Source organism: Panicum virgatum, chromosome 9N, assembly GCF_016808335.1.
Source record: "Panicum virgatum strain AP13 chromosome 9N, P.virgatum_v5, whole genome shotgun sequence".
Lineage (NCBI taxonomy): Eukaryota > Viridiplantae > Streptophyta > Magnoliopsida > Poales > Poaceae > Panicum > Panicum virgatum.
The window spans coordinates 34,540,641-34,548,115 of record NC_053153.1 but is presented as its reverse complement, the minus strand read 5'-3'; the positions used below and the strand labels follow the sequence as shown (position 1 = coordinate 34,548,115).

The 7,475-nt window shown below is 46.0% G+C and overlaps 1 pseudogene; it reads left to right on the top strand.

Moving 5' to 3' along the window:
- Positions 1 to 4,147: 4,147 nt before the first annotated feature.
- LOC120687256 lies at positions 4,148 to 5,692 on the top strand (annotated as a pseudogene).
- Positions 5,693 to 7,475: the final 1,783 nt, after the last annotated feature.

Here is a 7,475-nt window from a genome sequence, read left to right as displayed (position 1 = left end):
TGCTTGAGAGCCCTCTACTCACTCTAACTTGATAGTAATCATCCGATCGAGTGAGAGAGCGATTCTAGTGCGATTGCTTTGAGAGATTGCATCGAGTGGCACTAGGTGATCGTGTTGCAAGCCGGTGTGCTTGTTACTCTTGGAGGTTGCCACCTCCTAGACGGCTTGGTGGCAAGAGACTCCGTTGAAGCCCGCAAGAAGTTTGTGCGGTGCTCCGGAGAAGAGTTTGTGAGGGGTATTGTGCTCACCCCGCGGGAGCCGCGAAGAGCAACTCTAGTTGAGCGAGACGTGAAGAGCAACAAGTGGTCCGGCCGGATCATGTGCTAGAGCTCGGTGTGAGCACTCCACGTGGGAGAGTGTGACTTGAGAGTCAACACTAGCAAGAGGATCGGCGGCAACCTTGGAGCTTGTCTCAACGGGGATTAGCTTGGTGGCAACCAAGTGAACCTCGGGATAAAAATCACCGTGTCAACTTTGTCTACTCTTCTCGGTGGTTTGCATTCTCCAAATCACAAGCATTGTATTTACATTCTTCTATATCTTGTGCTTGTGTAGTTGCTCTCTAGTGATTAGTTAGCTTGTGTAGCTTGCTAATCAACTTCTTGCTTGTGTAGCTAGAAGTAGAGATCCTAGTGTATCTAGTTAGCTTGTGTAGCTTAATTAGTTGCTCTTGCTTAGATTGTGTAACTAAGCAAGTTGAGCTCTTGGATTTGGATTGTGTATCCTTGTCCTTGAGCATCTAGTGAGCTTAGGTTGGCTTTGTGCTTTTGCTCATTAGAATTGTGTAGGAGCTCCCCCGGTTTGTGTAGTACTAGTGCTTAGGCTTGTGTGACTTGGCTTTAGAATTTTTAAGAGAGCTCTTACTAGCTTGGCACTCCATTTGCTTTGTGTAGGATCTTTTTGGAGGTGCCTTAAAGTTATAGTTAGAGGGGTGTAGTCTTGGCTAAGCGAATAGTTTCAATTCCGCATAAGTTTCGGTTAGCCGACGCAATTAGTTTTAGAAAGGACTATTCACCCCCCCTCTAGTCCGCCATCTCGACCCTACAGACACCGAGTCACCATGGTCACCTTGATCTCGGGGTTCCACTAAGTAGCTTCTCCACAAAAGATGGGGTCTTCACGTCCCCCGCACAAAGATGTCGATGCCGCTCCACACCAAGCCAGAGGGTCGTTGACGTACCGGCGAGCCACCAAGACTCCAAGGATGACTGGCGCATCGAGATATACTTTGGTTCACACAAGAACCACAGCACAAGGCTCTACACCTTGCCTCTCACTCACTTAAGAGCTAACCTAGCACTGACTCTCTCAATTATGTGCTAAGGACTAAGGATTTGATCTCTTGAGCTCTTGGATGGCTTGGAGGTTTTTTTGGGTGTGGGTGTGATGTTTTGTAACTCCAGCAACTCCAGCAATCTTCAAATGACCAGAAAAACCCTTATATATAGCCCTCCAAGTTGAACTAGCCGTTTAGAGCCGTTACTCCTTTTTCTGCGTAGGGCGTCGGATCATCCGACCAGGCAGCGTCGGATCATCCGGTCACTCACAAACAAAGTGATAGCCGTTAACCTCTGGAAAGTCACTGCTGACGAAATTGGTCCGACGCAATAGTCCGACCAGTGGCGTCGGATCATCCGGTCCTGAAGGAATCTCTTCTTCTGAGGCTACAATGCTGACGTCATTGCTCCGACGGATTAGTCTGACGGGCGTCGGATCATCCGGTCCTGAAGAGAACGCCTCGACCCCCAAAACATGCTCTCTGATCATTATCATTGCTCCGACGATTAGTCCGACGGCTCTTGAATGCATGCGTCGGATCATCCGGTCGCACTGGGTATTCTTCAACTGAGACCTGAATCCTGTAAGAATTGATCTGGTCTTTTATGTCGGATAGTCCGACGGCACGTCGGATAATCCGGTCTCACTGAGTTTTGCAGAACTCGTCCAATTCAGCGTTTCTTTGAGTTCTTTCTTCGTGTTTAGCTTTGCTTGGGCTTTTTACTTTATTCTTGGGACCTGTTATGATGCACTTGACAAACTCGTTAGTCCCATTGATTGCATTGTCACTTGATCACTAAAATCACTCGAAATAGCCTAAATAGGGCCAAATTCGTTACAACAGGGTCTCTCCCGGGCGGGCGTTCGTTGGATACTCGTAGGGCTGCTCCGACGAGACCGGTCTAACTGGTCCACCATACCGGTCTGACCGGTTGATACCACAACGCTGCAAGGTGTGCCAATGCTCGTCGCACGTTCGAGTGCGATCATGTGTTGGCCCTAAATCGCCGCCAACACTTATACTTACAGCTATAAACAAAAGTTGAAATTTTGAATAAGCATCATACAGTGATGCAAACGAGCAAGACAGCCTGCAGCCCATAGTCTACAATGCTTTACAGCCCCAGAGAGCGGAAAGGTAACACCACGAGTAGAATTTATTTATTGTCGCCAAAACCGAGGGTTTTGTCCATTCTCCTCGGGGCTGTGGTATGCACAGCCAACGCAGCTAGGCGTGCATTCAGCTACAATGGAGATGCCTGATATATCTGATCTAGCAGACGCACAATCTTTCTGAACATGCCAGCCTTTTTACCTCCCCTGAAAAGACATGCACAAAGAAGGTGCACTAATGACCTTTCAAATTTTCGTCTTGTACACATGGAAAATGAAATGATGAAGCTTCTGGTATTTTCCTGCAGAAGTTCGAAAGAAGTGCCCACTCGGACTCGAAGTACATCTTATCTTGTCTATAATAAGTTAATAACAATACTTTGTATATACTATAGAAGAGTAGAGACATACTATATTTTGTCCCCTAGATTTTGTATGCAGCTTTTTTTTTGCACTGCTACAATAACTATTAATCGAGGCGTTTTTCGCAACCGCCTAGGATCCAAAGTCATGGTAAATGACCTATTTTTCATGGCGGTTTGCTACCTGCCTCGGTTAATCAAATAAAAAAATAAAAAAAGAAAACCCATCGTCGAGCCTGCATTAAATGCGGTTATATCACATATGGGCCAAATAAATGACCTAACTGTTGTTGTTTGCGGTTATATCACATATGGATAATTGTTTACCGAGGCGGACATCGTTATAATGACCGCTTCGGTTAATAGGCATTAACCGAGGTGGTTATATTACATTGCCCGCCTCGGTTAATATATTTTAAGAGGCAATTTATTGTAACCGCCTCGGTTAATTAAAAATGATCGCCTCGGTTAATCCGAGACATTAACCGAGGTGGTTCAAAATTGTGTCTGCCTCTAAATCTATTCTGTACTTCCTCTAGAAATGCTTAACGGTTGGTTGGTGGATGGGTTTCATTGGCATGGCATCGCCTGCTGTATCTTCCTCTTGGCGACCATTGGACATATACCTACATCATATGCACAAATACATACTCACTAAGAGCTCTTTTATAATGATTGTAAAGTACCAATGAATACTTGTACTTTACCTTGAATTTTTTTCTAGCCGTTGATCTATGGAAAGTATTTATAAAAAATAAATTAAATTAGTATTCAGTCTCACTTTTTGGTACTTGATCCCACATTTTGGAAGTACCAGATACTTTATTCTAGATACTTTGGGGTACTTCCTACCTTCACCATCGTAAGATTTTATGAGATGGACGGCTCCTATTATTTTCAATCATCGTAAAATTTCTCACTAATTAAACTCCACTGGGCGAAGTTGAAGTTTTGCTGGCCTAGAAAGAAACAATATTGCTAGCCAAAATAATAAAACCTCTTTTTCTTGCGAAATATTAATGCAGGTATATATATGGTAGCAATATGATTTTCACCTCAGCTGCATATATAGCCCCATCACAACAAGCACATATAACTTCTTTTCCTTATCAGTGCAAGCAATTGCATGAAGTAATGACCACTCATCGCTACCATCTCGCTACAGCAACAGAATGGCGAAAGCACCTAGAAGAAGCCAGGGGGAGGAAGTGGACGAATCCTCCCTCTTGCCCAGCTCAGTTGAGTATTCAGTATTCGTTCCTACTAGTTGTTACTTAAATCATTGAGTCTCACTCCCCCGAGCACAAAAAAACAGGGATCCCATCTGCCTCACCTGGCCCCTCGTGTCTCCCCCACCACCTCGCCCCCCTGCCTTATAAAAACCAGGCCTCCTCCCTCCCTTGATCGTCATAGGCCACACTCATTCTCGGCCCTCTCTGCCTCGTACGTGTGCTGACCCGTGCCAATCTTCTCCCCCTTCTGTTTCTTGCTATTGTTGCCTATAGGTGTGGGGGTGTGTGTCATCTCGTGCCCGAGTTTGTGGTTGCCTTCGACGAAATGGCATTACTGGATGCCGTGGTGTATCCCCATCCCCAAGGCCATTTCGGCTACGGGCTCTCTTGGTCATCAGACGCGACCAGCTTCGGCGAATGGGACCCCTTCCTGCTCGCCTCCCTCGTGCAGAATACCGAGTGGGGGGAGGAGGTGGGCTCCAAGAAGGCCTCGCCGGAGCACTACGCGGCGCCGTCGGCTGTCGAGCCGCCATCGCCGGTCACGATGACGAAGAGGAAGAGAAGGCGGCCCATGGTCGTCAAGAATGAGGAGGAGATCGAGAGCCAGCGGATGACCCACATTGCCGTTGAGCGGAACCGCCGCCGGCAGATGAACGAGTACCTCGCCGTGCTCCGATCTCTCATGCCACCTTCCTATGCGCAAAGGGTATTTATTTTTTTTCCTCTTAACATTGTACTAAATTATTTATGTTTCTTCATCCATCACATTTAATTTGCTTCTTCATAATTGAATTATTTTTTCTCCTAAATATTTTCTAGGGCGATCAAGCATCTATTGTTGGGGGAGCAATCAACTACGTGAGGGAGCTTGAGCAGCTGCTCCAATCCCTCGAGCTGCAAAGGAAGGAGCACAACCCCAACTTGTCCAATCCCTTTGCTGGTTTCTTCAGGTTTCCACAATACTCCGCTACCTCCGCCTCTCACTGTCACGGAGGCGCACGGAGGCGCCGGTAACCGCACGAACAAGGAGGAGAGGCCCGATAGGAGCCCCCAGTCACCGTCGGTCGCCGCCGACATCGAAGCGAGCATGGTGGAGGGCCACGCCAGCGTCAAGGTTCAGGCGCCGCGGCGGCCTAGGCAGTTGCTGCGGCTGGCAGACGGTCTCCAGCAGCTCGGGCTCACGACCTTGCATCTCAACGTCAGCACGGCTGGCACCACGGTCATGTACTCCTTCAGCCTCAAGGTCAGTGACGTACGGTTCCTATTATTCTACTAGCTGTCAATATCTTTATTATGCGCTTGAAGAGGGATCAATTAGTGGCTTATTGGATTTGAGATTTGACTAACTTGTGGTTTGGATTTTGCTTGCAGGTGGAGGATGAATGCAGGCTCAGCTCTGTGGAGGAGATTGCTGCTGCAGTGCATGAGATTCTAGGGACGGTACAGGAGCGAGGAGGCAGGCTTTAGTTGATACGGAAACTGTCTTGTGACTTGTGAGTTTGTACTGCTGGGCTCATTGTCTGCTCATTAGAGTCACATGTGTGATTGTGTCTTGGATTCTTGCATGCGCAAGAGTTGTGTTCCAAGGCCAAGGAAATATAAATATTTGAGCAGCTATTTTTTTCTTTTTTTTTGACCTGAGGTTAGCATCTATATAATGTCCAAAAATATTTAGTATACTTCAAATGTGACAGATATATTCTAGAACACTGTAATAGTCACCAAAGCGTGCATCCAATGAGTACCGCTATTGGCGTGGAGTAGCCTTTCACTCGACTAGCAAGGCTATCTGTGGCAGAACCACCTGAATTATCCCGGCTCAAGTGCGCTGGCCATCACCATAAAGGCAACACCGACTCAAACACACTTCAAACGGAACAATTCTTAGTCTGTCGGGTAACGTCCCGATACAATCACCGGATCTCAGATCGAACAAGCATACCCCGCACGAAGCCGAGTCCAGAGATATTACAACCATATATTTTACAACATATGCATAATAGTTATTACAACAAATTTCGAGTATTATTACAGGTCCAAACTTAGTAGAACATAAAACAAGACATAAGTTTAATGTTTAGAGTTAAACAGCGGAAAGAAAACACGACGGCTACAACACGTCGCAAAAGTATACCAAGCTAGCCCAAGCAAGATATCACTCGTCGGGGTCATTGCCGGCCGGAGACGGATCCCACTCAACGGACCAGTCAGGGGGCAAAGAGCAGGACCAAGTCAGACTAGCGATCTGGTCCTCAAAACCCATACCTGAAACAGGATTCAACAGCAAGGCTGAGTATACTAATACTCAGCAAGACTTAACCGTCAACGGATATACTTAGTCCACTTAGCTAGACTATGCAGGGTTCTGTAAGGCTCTGGTTTTCCTTTTGCTGAAAAGCAATAAAGAGTAGGTCCTTAATTTCACATTTTAGCTTTCAACATTCTAGTTGATTAACCATTCTATGTAAGCCACTAATTCTAATCAACCATGGTAGAACTTTAGTCAAACATCAAAATTGATCATCATAACATTGCTCTTATTACTCTGTGTGGCAAAGGGATCAACATTCTAGTTGATTAACCATTCTATGTAAGCCACTAATTCTAATCAACCATGGTAGAACTTTAGTCAAACATCAAAATTGATCATCATAACATTGCTCTTATTACTCTGTGTGGCAAAGGGATCAAGTAGTCTCAATATCCGCGAGAGACGGACGATTCGAATCGGATTTCCAACCTTGTAAGGTAAACCTAACACACACGTTTGGAACACCATCGGGTCGTTCCCAAACAACCGTTGACCTTTCATTCCGGCCTGTGGATAGGGTCACTCTCCCCGACTACAGGGCACCAACTTCCTCCCTGCACCCGTGGTGTTGCGCAACATAAACATAAATAAAAATCTATCTCTAAGAGAGAGTGAAAGGTATATCCACTCACCAGTTCGATCAGCTACTAGGCTTACCGCGTACCATATTTACGACATGTGGCTAGTACGTTCAAACACTTAACCACCGCTACCACACACCGCGACCTTAGCACAATTCTTCAATACAGACGGGGTCTCACCCAAGGTCATGATATCGAACATGACCCCGTCCGACGTCCTTATAGTGATTACAGAAAGTAAACAAGCAACTCCTATAGAGCTCGCGAGTGACAGGCAATCACTCGACTTTTACCGGTCCTATAAGCATAGCAATTACTCGAACTCAAATCTAGTGTTCAATACATAGGTTCCTAGGATCATGCATCTAGGGTTTCAATTCAAATCCTAAGAACAGTAAATGCACAAGTAAGTAGTATAAATATGGTGCATAATTTGAAATACTGGATTTATGTCCGGGGCTTGCCTGGGATTAACACTAGGTCAGTGTTGGTTAGAGAACAATTGCTCAGCGAGCATCTTCCTTCGGTCGTGCACATCGGGATCCATCCGTCCATCTTCTAGACGTGTTCACCATTTACCGTCTTCTGACTCGGTTCC